Source organism: Fundulus heteroclitus, unplaced genomic scaffold (assembly GCF_011125445.2).
Source record: "Fundulus heteroclitus isolate FHET01 unplaced genomic scaffold, MU-UCD_Fhet_4.1 scaffold_150, whole genome shotgun sequence".
NCBI classification, from domain to species: Eukaryota; Metazoa; Chordata; class Actinopteri; order Cyprinodontiformes; family Fundulidae; genus Fundulus; species Fundulus heteroclitus.
In genome coordinates, this window is record NW_023396562.1 from 222,160 (window position 1) to 238,931 (window position 16,772).

At 43.4% G+C, this 16,772-nt stretch overlaps 1 long non-coding RNA gene across 1 annotated transcript; it reads right to left on the reverse strand.

The window, feature by feature from the left end:
- Positions 1-4,198: 4,198 nt before the first annotated feature.
- Positions 4,199-4,798, reverse strand: LOC118558720. The gene is made up of 4 exons (XR_004928445.1): positions 4,671-4,798; positions 4,517-4,576; positions 4,329-4,426; positions 4,199-4,236 (listed from the first exon to the last, which is right to left on the reverse strand). It is a non-coding gene; the product is annotated as an uncharacterized LOC118558720 (long non-coding RNA).
- Between the last annotated feature and the right edge of the window lie 11,974 nt (positions 4,799-16,772).

Consider the following 16,772-nt stretch of genomic DNA (forward strand, 5'->3'; position numbering starts at 1 on the left):
ACAATTTATTGTTAAGTTGGCTGTCGGAACAAAAATGATGGAAACAATAAGTACACTACCAAAAAGGACAGCACGTGATCTAATAACAAAAGAAACCCAAAAATGATTTAAGGCCACAAGAACTAATGTGTTGATGCTGGAAACAGCATCAACACATTAAAAAAATGTCCTAAATAAGGGAGCGAGTTGATTGCATCAAAGTCCTGAGAAGCAGCATTCCCTCCTAAAGAACCGTAGAGCCACAGGGAGAGTCGTCTGCAATGTCCATGGCTTTGCAGCCATGGACAATGCATTAACGGGAAGGAAAAACGTCCATCAGAACCGGGCTCAGTATGAACGGTCATCTGCCTCGACCGACTGTGGGTTACAGAAGACAGAGCAGAGAGACAACAAGAGAGACAAACAAGTACAGAAGCACACATTGATCCACTAATCTGTTCTACATTAGATAGTAATAGCAGGTGATCTGTCTTCCCTGGATGATGGCACAGCTAACAGAATGCCAGACCAGGTGTACGTACTATGAAGAAGAAAAAGAGGGAGAACAAAAAAAAGTTAAAAGCTGAAATGACGACAAGCAATGCAAAATTGAAGAACAGTAGAGAAATAGGCCCTGATGTCCTCCAGTAGCCTAAGCCTATAGCAGCATAACTATAGAGGTAGCTCAGGGTAACATGAGCCACTCTATAAGCTTTAAGATTAGGAAAGTTTTAAGATTAGTCTTAAAAGTAGACAGGGTGTCTGGCTCACGGACCAAAACTGGGAGTTGGTTCCACAGGAGAGGAGCCTGAAAACCAAAAGATCTGCCACCCATTCTACTTTTAGAGACTCTAGGAACCTACAGCAGACCTGCAGTCTGAGAGTAAAGTGCTCTGTTAGGAACATACGGGGTAATCAGAGCTCTGATATATGATGGAGCTTAATTATTAAGGGCATAATACGTTAGAAGACAAATTTCAAATTCTATTCTTGATTTAACAGGAAGCCAATGAAGGGAAGCTAAAATTGGAGAAATATTATCCCGCTTGTTGATTTTCATCATAACTCTTGCTGCAGCATTTTGGTTCAGCTGAAGACTTTGAGCTAAATTCTGTTGACTTCCTGATAGTAAAGAATTACAATAGTCCAGCCTTGAAGTAACAAATGCATGGACTAGTTTTATAGCATCGCTCTTGGACAGAATCTTTCTAATTTTGACGATATTCCGAAGGTGTAATATAAAAAGTAACTTCTGTCTTGTCAGAATTTAAATGCAGGAAATTTAAAGTCACCCAGCTTTTGATGTTATCTAGACATCCCTGTAGTTGAAGTAATTGATTGAATTCATCAGGATTTATGGATAAATATATATATAAATATAAATAAGTGTCATCAGAATAACAGTGGAAATTAATCCCATGCTGTCTGATAATTTTGCCAATCGGAAGCATATATATATAGTAAAGAGAATTGGTCCAAGGACTGAACCCTGTGGTACTCCACAAGTGACCCTAGAGTTTGAAGATTTATTATTAATATGAACAAAGTGGAATCTGTGCGACAGATAGGATTTAATCCACCCTAATGCTTTCCCCTTAATCCGTACAGTATGCTCAAGTCTTTGCAGGAGAATATTGTGATCAACTGTGATCAACCATGAAAATCACTCTGCTGCTTTACCCACGCAAGAGAAGCAGCTGGACCGGGAGACAAGATACTCAACTGTAGAGAAGGATTGTCTCACGAAGAAGTGGTCCATTGATTTGTTGTGGTACTACCTCCTGGGGAATCCTTGTGACTGACCATTGGGCATGTCAGGAGTGCTCCCTTGCTGTGGTGAAAAGACGATGATGAAGCGAGGTGGACGAAGGACCCCGGAAGAGCCAGATAATGGACTGTTGGCTGAACCTGAAAGAGCAAATGCAAGTGGTCCCAAAGACAAATTGGAGGAGCTGGCAAGCATGATGAGGTCGCTAATAGACTCCCAGGCTGCTGCTGGAGAAGACACATTGCTCCCCCAATCTCCTTTCCACTTTGTAAATAGGTATTATAAGAACAAATAATTATAAATTGTGGACCATGACATCTCTGCCTCTGCATCGATCCTTCCACACCCCACGTACTCCAACCGCTTAAGGCCAGCCGCGTGACAGGGCACATTCAGTTTAATCGTCAACTGTTTACAAAATTGTAAAATAAAACAAAACAGCGTAAGAAGACCTCGTTTATTCATTTTTATTTTACAATTTTGTAAACAGCTGCCGATTAAACTGACTGTTACAACCTTGACATGATTATATGAGTTGTTTTACCGAGAAATCAATTAGAAGCGCCGGGAAAATGGCTGCAAAGCGCGCTCCCGACACGGGGGAAACAGATTTTCACGGGGGAACAGAATTGCGCACAACCCTACGAAATGACGGCGGCCGTACAATCCATCCGGAGACTGTGCCAACGACGCCATCTTCTTCGCCAGACATGAGGTTGATGGTGGCGGACTTCCAGAGTTCCACTTCCTCTTCCGCCTGCACACTCTGCCTCGATTCCAGCAGCTGTAAAAAAAACCCCAAAAAAACCAACAACAATGAATCAGTACTATGCGATGGGATGCACTGCGTATGGACACAACACATCTATCCAGACCTCTCAACTTTTATCAAAAGTTAAGAGTGAGATTATGCTAATTTGGGGGCGGGGCTTGTTTTAGGGGCGGGGCTAACCGGACCCTGGAAGAGCCGGTGGAGTCACCTCCATCTCATTTTTATCCCACCAGACAATGAAGTAGACATGTATTACTTTTGTTAAAAAGAGAAAGAGACGTATTAATACTTTATTGTTCAGTTAATGGATTAAGACATAAAAAAATACACAATTGTTCAAATAATACTGAATATAATTAAGTAGTTTTAAGTTATTAACCGAATTATTACACTGTTACACATTCATCTATGGGTTGTTTATCATTGTAAATCTATAACCTGATTGGTGAATCAGGCTGAGTTTCATCAAGCCTTTATGATCCCCTCAGCAGCAACACTGAAGCACACAGAGGTTCCCGCTGCGTCTTTACGCACGATCCAGCTGCTGATGTCTCCCTCTTTTCAGCTCAATGCACTTTTAGACTGTTACAGTTTATAACATTCTCATCACCTTTCACAGCGACAGGTTTCTCGGTCAGTCGCCTCGCTGATCAGACGAATCTCTATTGCTCTCGTCAGTGCGCTCTGGGCGGTGAGGTGGGCGGATTTTACCCCCGTGCTCTGCGTGCAACGGATAAACAATGGGTAAAATGCATAATTACTGTAAAAGGCTCCTATAAAGGGAACAGGGGTACTGACAGGTCTAAGATGAAGCCCCTGATGTTACAAGTTCTTTAAAATGACCCTTAAAAGTGCGCACCTGAATTAAAGCGTGAGGCAGCACGCCCACCGAAGCGCCACTGAATCTATGTTGTCAAAAAAATAGCATGAAACACAGCTAGTAACTCTCCTATTGACTTTAACTGGCACACGTTGCTACCGATGTGAGGACATTAAACGTAGTGATTCACGTTTTGAATGGTGAACGGTGATAAAAGCACCTGCTCCGAGGGAAAGGAGGGGGGAGAGGAGCAAGCGCGGAGGCACAGAAATACGGTGCATGTAGTTAAAAAATGCAGAATTAATAAAAACGAAACTTATAAACAGACTAAGTGGCTTTTTAAACTGCATCTGGTTAGCAGAACTGTTTTATGATCCAGCGTGCAGCCATGACTGGTTCTGAATGAACCGGTCATCTCGCAGCAGCTCCGCCCCCCCGCCCCCTCCCCTCCTGTGTACGCGGTACAGGACCTTACCAGCCCACTTTCACCACTGTTAAGACTAAAATTATTCATAACTCTGATCACTCTTCCTGCTGCTCTGTTAAAAAGAACTGCAGCAGGAATTACTGATGGCCACAAGCTGTGAAAGAAGCCGAAACAGCTCAGCAGAAGGCGGAGTTTTGTCGTCCGCAGCCCAGACGGGCTTTGTGATTTTATGCGTGAGAAATTCCATGTTTGCGTGTGAAATGTCATGTGTTGCGTGTGAGCGTGTGAAGTTAGTGAAATGCGTGTGTCACACGGTCAATTCGTGAGAGTTGAGAGCTATGCATCTATCAATGCACCTGAAAAATAGTCACCAAATAAAGTCTTACCCTCTTTCTTCTAGCTCGACTCCGAGCTGAATTCTTGGCAGCTTCAGCTCCTGCGTACCGTCTCATAACACGTCTTACAGGCGGCTGGAAAACAATTAAATGAGAGTGGTATGAATAAAAATCAAACGCAAGTCACAGTAACAAGGAAGGAGAAAACAGTAAAACAAGTCACTTACACACAATGTCGTCTTTATCAACATCGTGTAAATCTGGATTTGCAGTTATTGCTCAGAACAAATAGGAGGTCACCGCCTCATTATGAGGCGAGATTAGTCTGTGAAAACAAAATGTACAGTTATGATCGGTATCTATCCATATCTATTTCCTTTTACCGCAGAATGAAAGCATATCCTTTAAATCTTACCCTTGCTCCGGTTCATAGTGCCTGCAATTTGTCTGAGTTGTGAAGACGGCGTCCTGCTTACTGTGAATCACAAAAAATACACTTTAATAAAGCTTGTTCTTGCAAGTTGAAGGCGAGTTGAACGCGAGACGTCGTCCAGCCATTGATCACTTACCAGCAGTTGTGGTTTTATTTCATCTTCAGGCTCAGAAGAGGACATGAACACACAGTAGCGGAGCGCTCAGCACGTTTTTTTTTTTTCTTCTTCTTCTTCTTCTTCTTCGTGTGGGAGGAGTGTGAGTGAAGGAGCGGAAGAGAGAGCGCGTGAAAAAACTCTGTTTGAGTGGTTTTTCTTATTTTTTTTCTGTCCTTTTTCACTGGGTGAGTGTATATATTGTGTATATAGTTGTTTTATTTTGGTTGTTAGGGTTTTTTGGTGGGGTTTGTAGGGTTTGGTGGCCGTCGGGTTTTGCCCGGCGGCAGGTCGGCGTCTTGAACGCCATGGTGGTGGGTGGTGGTTCTGGCGTCTTCTCCGCGCTGACACGGAGGAACGGCATCAAGGTGGGTGCCGGGTCTCCGTGCAGCGTGGAGGACGTTTGTTTGGCGGTGGGTGAGGTGATTGGACATGGTTCCATCAAGTCCGCGGCTCGCATGAACGGAGCCGCGGTGTTGTTTGTTGAGCGGGTTGAGCAGGCGAACCTGTTGGTGGAGTCGGGCATTTCTGTGAACGGCTCGTTCCTCCAGGTGTCGCCGCTCACGCAGCCCGCTACCAGGGTGATTTTATCAAATGTCCCTCCGTTCATTAGCGACGAGTTCCTCGTTAAAGAGCTCTCTCGTCACGGAAAGGTGGTTTCCCCCATTAAAAAGATTCTGTCGGGGTGTAAATCACCTTTGCTGAAGCATGTTGTCTCCCACCGGAGACAACTCTTCATGATCCTCAACAACCGTGACGAGGAGCTAAACCTGCGTTTCCGGGTGAGAGTGGACGAATTTGACTATGTCTTGTTCGCCACCTCATCCGGCATGAAGTGCTTCGGCTGTGGACAGGAGGGACATTTGATAAAATCGTGCCCAAACAGAGCCGGGGCGGCTCCGTCGAGCTCCGCGGAGCAGCAGCCTGCGGCAGCCGGGGAGCAGGTGGGTGTGTCCGGCGAGGCTGGAGCTCCTGCCGCGGTGGAGGAGTCTGGCGCTGCGGGGAACTCCAGCGTAGCCGCGGAGGAAGCCGTGGCGTCGGCTCCGGTCGCTGGAGACCGGCAGGAGAGTTTAGTGGAGGAGAAAAATGTGGATGAAACATCTGATCCACAAAGGAGTGATTGTGTGGTGAGTGAGGGCAGCACGGTGGTGTGTGGTGGTGGGAAAACTTGTGTGACTGGTGAGGAGGTGGAGAATCAGGGTGAGATGGAGCAGGATGGTGTGTGTGAAGAGCAGGAGGGTGTGACTGGTGTGTGTGGCTGTGGTGGCTCCTGTGGGGGAGCCTGTGGTGGTTCCTGTGGAGGAGAAAGGCGAGGGGGCACAGTTGATGGAGCAAGAGGTTCCAATGAATTTAAAAAGGCGCAGTAAAAGGAAAAATGTAATGACTGCTGTTCAGAGCAGTAAGCAGGTCAGCAAGCTGGCCACAGAGAGAAGGGAGGTGTCAGACAGCAGCGACAGTGAGGGTGAGCTGTCTGACAGCAGTGAGGTGTCTCTGTCACAGGGTAGCAGTGCAGAGGCACGTTATCCTGTTGAATCTTTTAATCATTTTCTCCAGGAAACAAAAGGATTAAGAGGGATAAAAGTAGAAAATATTTTCCCAATTTAAAAATATTTTATTTTTCTGTGAGATATTATATTAGAAGAAAAGAAGAGTCTGGGTTTTCTGATCAGGAGGTTTTTAGACTAAAGAAAATTATGGGAAAAGTGAGAAAACAATTTTGAATAGAATGATGATCACTAACTTCTTATTATTTTTATTGTGCGTATTTTATTGTGGTGTTGTTTTTAGCCTTTTACCCAACATGGATAATTTTAAAATAGCTTCTTTAAAAGTTAACGGGGCTAGGGAGGCTGTTAAACGCACCATGATTTATGAAATAGCAAAACAGAAAAGAATTAGTGTTTTATTTTTACAAGAGACGCACAGTGATCTTAACAATGAAGCAGACTGGCGCAAGGAATGGAAGGGAGAAGCTTTTTTTAGCCACGGCACCTCCCAGAGTTCTGGGGTGGGCCTCCTCTTTTCCTCAGCTTTCACCCCGAACTCTTTTAATGTAGAAAGTATCGTCCAGGGAAGGTGTCTTTTAGTAAAAGCTCAGTTTGATCATTTTAACGTAGTTTTTATCAATATTTATGCTCCTAACGTCGGTGCAGAGAGGAAGCGTTTTTTAGAGAAAATTGGGGAGAGGTTGGGAGATTGCGGGTTTGATGATTATGTTTTTTTAGGTGGGATTTTAATTGTACAGAAAACGAATTGTTAGACCGGAATCATAAAGAGCCTCACCAAGCTTCCCAGCAAGCCATGCAGAAGCTTGTCTCATCTCACGGCCTGGTGGACGTGTGGAGGAGGATGCACACAGGCTCCAGACAGTACACTTGGTCCCACAGTAAAGAAAACCGCCTCTCTTTAGCACGTATTGACCGTTTTTATTGTTTTAAATATCATTTTAATGTGTTTAAAGCATGTCAGATTTTACCAGTAGCTTTTACAGACCACTCTTTGCTTTTAGGGAATGTTTTTATAACAAACATTTTACCTAAAAGCGCCTACTGGCATTTTAATCTGGCTTTAACTCATGATCGTAGTTTTAGAGAAGCTTTAAGTTATTTTTGGACTGTTTTTAGACAAAGAAAGGGTGATTTTACTTGTCTAAGGCAGTGGTGGGACCATGGAAAAGTTCAAATAAAACAACTTTGTCAACAGCATACTCTTAATGTCACTCGTGACGTCACCAGATCTATCAGAGATCTGGAGATGAATATAGTGGAACTAGAACATTTAAGTGAGTCCACAGGAAATCGAGAGCATATTGAAGCTCTCAAATCCAAAAGGCTAGTTTTAGCCAACCTGCTGGAGTCTAAAGTCCAAGGCGTGTTGGTCAGGTCTCGGGTTCAGAACATCACAGAGATGGATGCTCCCTCTAGCTTCTTCTTCAGCTTGGAGAGGAAACGCGGGCAGAGGAAGGTGATTCATTCCCTACTATCTGACACAGGGCAGCAGGTGAGTGAACCGGGCCAGATCAGGAGGAGGGCTGTTGAGTTTTACTCCTCTCTGTTTGAGAGTGAGTATAAGGAGAATGAGGAGCTGTTTGGGGAGTTCTGTGGTGGGCTGCCCCAGGTCTCTGAGGAGACCAACCTACAGCTGGAGCGCCCCCTGGGGGTACAAGAGCTCCATACAGCCCTCCTGAATATGCAGGGCCAGAAGGCCCCAGGCATCGATGGTCTTACAGTAGAGTTTTTCAAAGCCTACTGGGACGTCCTGGCGGAAGACCTACTGGAGGTCTATAATGAGAGTTTGGCCGCTGGTTCACTCCCGCTTTCGTGCCGCAGGGCAGTCATCACACTCCTGCCCAAGAAAGGGAACCTGCAAGACATTAAGAACTGGCGCCCTGGGTCTCTCCTCTGCACCGACTACAAGATCCTCTCCAAAGCCTTGGCAACGCGGCTGAGAGAAGCTATGGAGCAGGTCATCCACCGGGACCAGACCTATTGCGTCCCCGGCAGGTCCATGGTAGGTAACGTCTACCTAATTCGGGATGTTTTGGAGGTCTCCGGTTCATTGGGTTTAAGAACGGGCTTGATCGCATTAGATCAAGAAAAGGCGTTTGATCGCGTCGAACACGGCTTCCTGTGGAAAACTATGGAGAGGTTTGGGTTCGCCGCTGGTCTGATCGCCAAGATCAAGGTGATGTACAGTGGCATTGAGAGTATGCTAAAGATTAACGGTGGTCTGTGTGCTCCTTTTAGGGTGCGTAGAGGTGTTCGCCAAGGCTGCGCCATGTCCCGGATGCTCTACGCGCTCTCCCTGGAGCCCCTGCTTCAAAAGATACGTTCTACTGCTCATGGTTTGGTTTTACCTGGTTTTAATAGTAGAGTGGTTTTATCTGCCTATGCTGATGACGTTGTTGTTTTTACTAAAAACCAGCAAGATGTCGACGTACTGAACGAGATAACAACTAAGTTCTCTGTTTTATCTTCTGCGAGGGTGAACTGGGGAAAAAGTGAAGCCCTGGCAGTGGGCGAATGGCGTGAAGGGCTCCCGGTTCTCCCTCAGGGACTTTTATGGAAAAAAGATGGTTTTAAATATCTCGGTCTGTTTTTAGGCAATGAAAACACTGAAAAAAAGAACTGGGAAAACATGGAACAGAAAATAGAATGTAAACTAGAAAAGTGGAGTTGGCTACACTCCCACATGTCATACAGGGGAAGGGTTTTGGTTTTAAATAACCTTGTAGCATCTCAGCTGTGGCACAAACTTTCCTGTTTAGACCCACCATCTGGTTTGTTGGCCAACATACAAGCAAAAATGGTTAACTTTTTTTGGAACGGTTTTCATTGGGTGCCACAGTCTGTGTTGTTTTTACCCAGAGAAGAGGGGGGCCAGGGCCTTGTCCACTTAGCCGGGAGAACAGTGGCTTTTAGATTACGTTTTGTACAGAAATACCTGGCAGGGCCCTCTGACTTAGTGTGGAGGGACGTGGCCAGCTGCATTTTTAGAGGTGTAAATAACCTAGGGCTGGATGCGGCTCTGTTTTTAACTGATTTAAATCTTTTAAAGTTAAGGGGATTACCGAGGTTTTATCAGGGTGTTTTTAAATCATGTACCCTGTTCAATTTAAAGCCATCCCAAACGACTAACTCTCTGCACTGGCTTTTACAGGAGCCTTTAATCTGTGGGTCCAGGCTGGACGTCTGTGACGGCGCTGGACCAGGGCTGTTGGAGGCGCTGCGCCGGTCAAAGATAACAACCGTGAAACAGCTGGTGGAGACTGCAGGACCGTCCCTCTCCAACGTCGAGGCCATGGGTTCCGTGATGGGGGTACGGTCTGCCAGGCTGGTGCGGCGCTTCCTGGACCTCCTGAGGGGAAAGATGTCGGCCAAGGAGAGGAGCCTCCTCCGTGCTTACTGTGAGAGACAGAGCCAGCCAGACCCGATGGACTCCTTTCCTGGCCTGATCCTGGATCCTGGGTTCCCGGAAAGAAGTGGACCTCTGCTCTCCAGCCTGGACCCACAGAAGATGGTTTTATCCACTATGGACCAGAAAACTGTTTATAGAGTCTGCTCCAAAGCGATAAATCGAAGACACTTCGAGAACCGCGCAGTCTGTGTATGGACTGATAGACTTGCTGGTAGAGCACCCCAGTAGAGGACTTTATATAAGCCTCCAATTAAAAAGAGAACTGGTGATCTCCAATGGAGGATTTTACACGGTGCCATCGCCACAAACTCTTTTTTATACGTTATTAATCGGGCTGTTTTAAATGAGTGTCCTTTCTGCAGTCTGTCTGAGAACGTTTTTCATGTTTTTATGGACTGTAACAGACTAAAGACCATTTTTAGCCTTTTAACAAATGTTTTTAGTCTTTTTGACACTGTTTCTACTACTTCTTTATTTATTGGAGGAGTGTGCCAAAATAAAAGTAATAAGGCAAAGGCCAGACTTTTAAACTTTTTAATCAGTGAGGCGAAGATGGCTATTTATTTGTCCCGTAGAGACAGACTGCAGGGACGACCTCACCTTGATGCTGTGGCTCTGTGGAAGTGCAACGTTAAAGCCAGAATTAGGCTGGAGTTTCACTTCCACAGAGCCACGCAGAACATGGAGGATTTTATGCAGTTGTGGGGTTTTAAAAAGATTTTATGTGAAGTGTCTGAAGGAAAAGAACTTCAATTTAACAAGCTTCTTATGTAAGAATTTTATGTAAATGACACTTGGTTTTAACTCAATTGTTTAATTGTTTGGCCTTTTGTAATTAAAGTTTTGTTAAAAGTAAAAAAAAAAAGTCTTCTTCTTCTTCTTCGTCTTCTTCTTCTCTTCTATCATGGCGGATCGCAAGCAACTTTAAGGTGCATACCGCCACCTACTGTTAATGAGTGTGTAGCAACACTGTTTTACATCTATTAAATTCTATTTGTTAATTTTGTATTCTGAAGATAATAAATAATAAATAAATAATGCTTTCCTTAATCTATAAATATCCTTTATATTTCCTTTATTTCCCAATTATCCTTTAAGACACCATTCTTGGCATGTCCTTTTATTTCCAACAAGTTTGTAAAATTGTTGAAGTTACATTTTCATCCATACTACTTTTAATTTTCATCCAATATACTAAACCTAATTTCATTCTTCTGAATTCCAGTGGAGTTTCTCCAGTCTCTACTAAAAGAGCGTTGATAGGTGTTGTTTTTACTGCTCCTGTGCATGTACGTAAAGCCCTACTTTGTAATCTATCTATTCTTTGTAATGTTGTATTAGCTGCTGCTCCATAAATAAAACTGCCATAATGTATTATTGATCTCATGAGAGCCTTATATATGTTTAATAATGATTGTCTATCTGCACCCCAATTATTTCCAGCCACAGCCTTCAGTAAATTTATAACTTCTAACTAAATAACACATTTTACGAAGTGATCAGTCCACAAGTGAAAAACCAGGAGACTTGTTGATGAAACTTCTGGCCATGATGCTTTTGCCATGGCAATCAACCTTCAAGATTTCTGACAATGCCATCACATCACTTCTTCTGTGCATCAAGTCTGTGAAATGTGGCTCTGTCTTGCTAAAGGCGAAACCTCCCCCTGCAACACTGATTTGCGTTTGTATAGCTCACAGCATTTTCATTTACATGTTAAAGGAGAAGTCCGGTCAAAATCAGAATTCAAACTGCTGAAAGTACTTTAAATATAAAACTACTACATACTGTGCAAAAATTTTTTTAATTATGAATAATTTTAATTTAATCATGTTTATGTGAAGGAATCCATCTTGGTCAAGAATAGTACTGTCACCTCCCATTTTGTGACGTCACTCAGCGGACCCGCAGTTGAGCAAGTTTCAACGCTCTGTTTGTCACGGCACACTATTTTCCAAGATGGCGAGGACTGGTGCTCTGTACGAAGCAGAGAGTGATGAAGTACTTAGTGACAGTGATGAGAGTTCCGTGGAGCTATCATCATCTGATAGCGATATGGATTTTTTTTAGAAGAGTTTCTTGACAGAAACCGGACTTTTGACGGAATCCAGCGTACCTATTTCCAGTGCAAACTCAGTCGGGTCCTACAGTATATATGTATACGTGTGTGTGTGTGTGTGTGCGCGCGCTCCGCCGCAGTACGGCTTTGCCGGTGCTGCAGCGGAGCGCACACACACACACACACACACACACACACACACACACACACACACAGCGGAGGAGAGATCGCGCTGAAGTGACTTAAGTTATACATTTGCCCTCTAGTAAATAGGGCAGGTGGTCATTATTGTATAAATATTAAAATATAAGAGCGTTCCAGCACATGCTGTACGCTCGGTGACCATCCCCGCAAATTCTAAATAAAAAAATTCTAAAATAAAAAATAACTTACCGAAAATCCTCGCTCTCATGTCATGTTCAAAACATTCTCCTTCAAAATGGTCGCTGCATATGATGTGTTTTCTCTCTGGCCAGAAGTTAGATGGCAAATCCGCTCTCTCTTTAAGGCAATCCAGCAACGAGCCCGGTGGCTCATGATTTGGGAAGTTGAAATAAGCAATGTTTTTTCCACTTTTACCAGTTGTGTTGGAACATCCGATGGCCATGCACGTGGGCATTGTTGCTTCAGCAATAGCTCTTGGGAATGTCAACGGGGAAGTCCTCTGGAAATCCGAAAAAATTATTGATGATCGCAGCTATGTAGAACGGCTCCTATTGACTTTGCATGGAAAGCGGAGAGAAATGCTGTCGCCGCTTCCGCTTTTCCACGCCCCAGGATGTGATGTCAAACGCCCCTTACTGCCCAAATATGGGCAGTAATGTCAGCCCCCATACACAGTGATTCAGACGACAATTTATGTTTTTATTTTCTTATTGATTAAAGATAAGTTCATTAAATAACCACAAACGTATTAGTTTTAGTTATAGCTAATGATACCCTGATTTTTCCTTGTTGACCGGACTTCCCCTTTAAAGCCTCCCCTAGAATTAGGAGGAGGGGGGTCATGGGGGGACAACTGCCACGTCAATTTCTGACAATTCATGGCAGTTTTCGGTGTTGACCGCAAATTACCATGAACAGCCGTTAACCTGAACTTCCACGACAATCTACAGTTCCGCATAGTGACGAAAATCACACTTTTCATGCAGTGCTAGGCTAGTGAAACTTAACTAAACTACTAAGCAAAATGAAGATAAAAAGAAGCTAAGCTAAGGAACTATTTACAAGCAAAAGTAAACAAAAGAGAAAACAAACATGGTTGAACATAATCAGAATAATTCAGTGAATCCGGTTCAGTGCAAATCTAATTCAAAAAGCATGGAATGGAGTAAGATTAGCTTAACTAATTTAGAAAAACATTTGGCATGTGTTTCAATCCACTCACAATGCAAATCCTGAGTTAAACAAAACATTATTTGATGAAATAATATTTTGTTTAAGTTAAAGAACCAAAGTTCATCTTAAAGAATGTGAATTGAGGTTAAATTAGCTTAACTAATTCAGAACATTTGACACGTGTTTCAACCCATTCACAATGCAAAGCCCAAGTTAACCAGAACATTATTTTGAGTAAATAACATTCTAAAGACTTATTTGCTCAATAAAATAATTTAAACCTTTTGAACGGCCAATCTTTTTAATGCGATTCCACCATTCTAAATCGGTTAAAGTCTAAAGTTATTAGAATTGCCTTTAAACCGACATTAATATTCAATATTAATGCAGGAATAAGGCTTATAGCCCTATCGACCGACGGCGGATCAGAATGGTCAAGCTTTATTCTTGCTAATAGCATTTTGGCTAGTGGACTTTCGGCGCTGACAAATAAAGGTTTGGTTTTATTTTAGTCATGAGTGGGTTGGATAACGTAAACATTAATGGCCCATCAATGTATGAAACCCTTGTGGATATAGTCTTTGTTATAACCATAAAACACAGTCAAATGATATTAGTAATACCATGAACCGAAGGCTAGCATGAGCTACCTCCGTTAGCCCTTTGTAGAAAAACCCATGTACAAAACGATTTACAAAACATTTCCCAAATGAACCATTTCACTTCTCCCTCTGGTTTCTATGCCCAAACCTGTCGGCGCCTCATGTGAGTACTGTCCACTTTGGCCATCCAAGGTAGTATCACTGAAAAGCAGGGAAAATCGTGGTTCCTTCAGCAGCGGACTAGCGGCTTAGCAGATCTGTAGCCTAGCAACATGCGGTCAGGATCGGAGGCCTGATGTCCTGCAGACAGCCCCGACCCGGTCACGGTTTTAGCAGGTTCTCCTCAGCATTCGAAAGCGGGCCCTTTGTCGGTTTTTCAGCTCCGTCTGGGGTTCGCTTCCCTGCAAAGGCTGACATAAATAAACAAGGCTGTTTCTGCAATCTGTACTTTGCGGCTTGTTTGCACAGAAGTCAGAGTGCAACTTAGCTCCAGTCAATGTGTTGTTTATCCGGATTCAGTCAGGTCCTCCACTCCCTCTTGGTCATTCCATTGAAGCAGCAGATGAATTCCACAGAACGGTTTGTCTGTGGGCTTTCGGCCTTGAGTCACATGGCTGCTGAGGAAGGGGATTGGGTGGCTGGCTACCCCCCCTCCCCGCCTCTCCTTGGGAGCTCCAGGAGAAAGTGGCCTGAGTGAAGTCAGGAGTGTTAGAGCGTCTGGTCAGAAGAGAGAGTGTTCTGAGGTGCTCTGACCTTTTATGTGCGGGGAGTGGTCCACAGCTGCTATCCTGCTGAGAGCGAGAGTCTGTCCTTGCCTGGAAAATCTTCCGCTCACAAACCCGTCCAGAATTTTCATCCAGTCAAATGTTAAGAATTCAATCTGACTTCATCTTATCATGGGCTTAATACGGCACAACAGTATATAGCTTGGGGTTTGATATGGTTTATGGTTGTGGTTATGGTTTATGGAGGGTTTTATGTACTTATCTTAACACGTGCATACCTGGGAGAGTTTTAGTGATTTTAGCCAGTTAGTGACACAGTATTTAATCACTTGTTGTTCTGCTGCTGGAGAACACACTGCTTTCCCAACCTCCATTACACTTGCACTTTGGTATGTGCACTTTGTAAATAGGCATTATAAAAATTATAATAATAAATTGTGGACCACACCATTTCCTGCCTCTGCATCTCTCCTTCCACACCTCATGTACTCCAACCGCTAAAGGCCAGCTATGTGACATTGATCTAAAAGGGATTTTATAGTGATAATATCATTTATACATTGGCAATACAACTAATGTTTTACAACAGTGTTGTTTTATGGTATTTTTTTATTTTTGGGAGCTGTAGGTAATAATGTATCATGTGATTAGCCTCACCCCTCCTCCCACTACAGCAGCACAATAGAATTGTTACTTTTACTGTAGGTTGGATGGTGAGAAGTCTGTTCTGCATACCAGTGTGGTCGCAAAATGTCATTACATGATTAGTATTGTATTCGTACACTTATTATAAATCAGTGTCAGATGCAATTTTAGTTTTAGCCAGCCATTTAGATAAACAGTCAAATCTAATATTTATACAAAATATTTTTGTTGCCCCAGTGAGAACAGTGCAGCAGAAGATAAGTATCAGCCACCAGCCAATTGGCTACGGACAGCTCCAAGCCCCGTGAAGTGCATGGCTACCTCTGCCCCAAGAAAAAAGAGCAATTCAATCAGGCCAATCCCCACATTGGCAATTAAAGCTACCTCTCTGCCTACTGATGACAGTGAGGACATGTGGCACTCTCCAGGTGAGCCAGACACTGAGCCATAGATGCCTACATTTATTCTCTGAAAGCTTTTGAACATTTTCTGCTGCACATTTGTTTACACAGTTTTTACTAATAGCTTTTTATTGTACATTTATTGACATATGTTATTGATAGCTACTTATTTGGGAAGTTTCTCGCATTCTTGTTTTATTGATAATTTGGTTTTGATGATGTTGATTATTAGTTTTTTATTAATAGGTATTTTTTCAATAAAATTGTTGTTTGAGACAAAAGGACACAATTCATCTTTTTTTCTATTCATTTTATTGATATTATTCAAAGATTCTTTATTGTCATGGCCTGTAGTACACATAAGAGAAAAACAAACTAACAGGCGATGGACAAGGGTTACAGTTTTTATTCCAATTATAGCGTTCAAAAGATAAAAAATATGAAAAATTAAAGGCTTGTCTGATCTAAAGTCCTTAATGAGTCACAGAAAACAAATAAGGAGGAAATAAGGTGCTTTTGTGCAATGATTTGAGGCTTAATTTACAGAGTTGTGCAATTAGATATTCTGAGATACAAATAGGCAAAAACATTAACGTGATGATGGGCTAGTACAGTGGGGGGATTTTTAACGTGTTGGACTGCAAACTCCCATGAGGGGGCGATAGCCCTCACAGATTTTGGGAAGTATATTGGTATGTAAGTACATAAGTATATTTGTTTAGGATTTAATGCTTCTGAAGCGTTTACCTGATGTGAGAGGGGCAAACAGTGCATTGTCTGGGTGGGTGGGATTAGTGAAGATGCGTCTGGCTGATACATGAGACACTCTCTATGGTAGCTCTATCCTTTTCCTGAGGAACATGAGCCATGTTGGGCCTTCTTCACCAAGTGGGAGGTGTTCACAGTCCAGGAGAGGTCGGAGGAGATGTGAATGCCCAGGAATCTAATGCTGACCACATGCTCCCCCACCTCTCCCTGTATGTAGAGAGGAGCATATTCAGTCCTGTAGCACCTCGTCGGGGATGCTGCCATCTAACCACAATAGACCCCTTGCATCTGACGTCACAGTCACGTGATCAGGGGTGCGCGCATCCATCTTGGTGGGCACGCTAGCCTGACAGCCCGTCTACTACATGACAAAACGGGTGATTTAGAGCGTACTTTTAGTTAGTTTAGTTTTGGAATCTAAGCAATGCCTACGACTTGTGCTCCCGGTTGCACAGAGAGGCATTCAAAATCGTTGGATGTACGTTTCTGTCGTTTACCGAAGGAGGAAGGAGGAAGAAAGAAATTGATATTTTCAATGAAAAGAGCGCAGGCAGACACTCCCAATGGACTGGGGGAGCCATCATAATACGAGAGAATTTGCAGTCTATACTTCATCTCCAGTAAATACA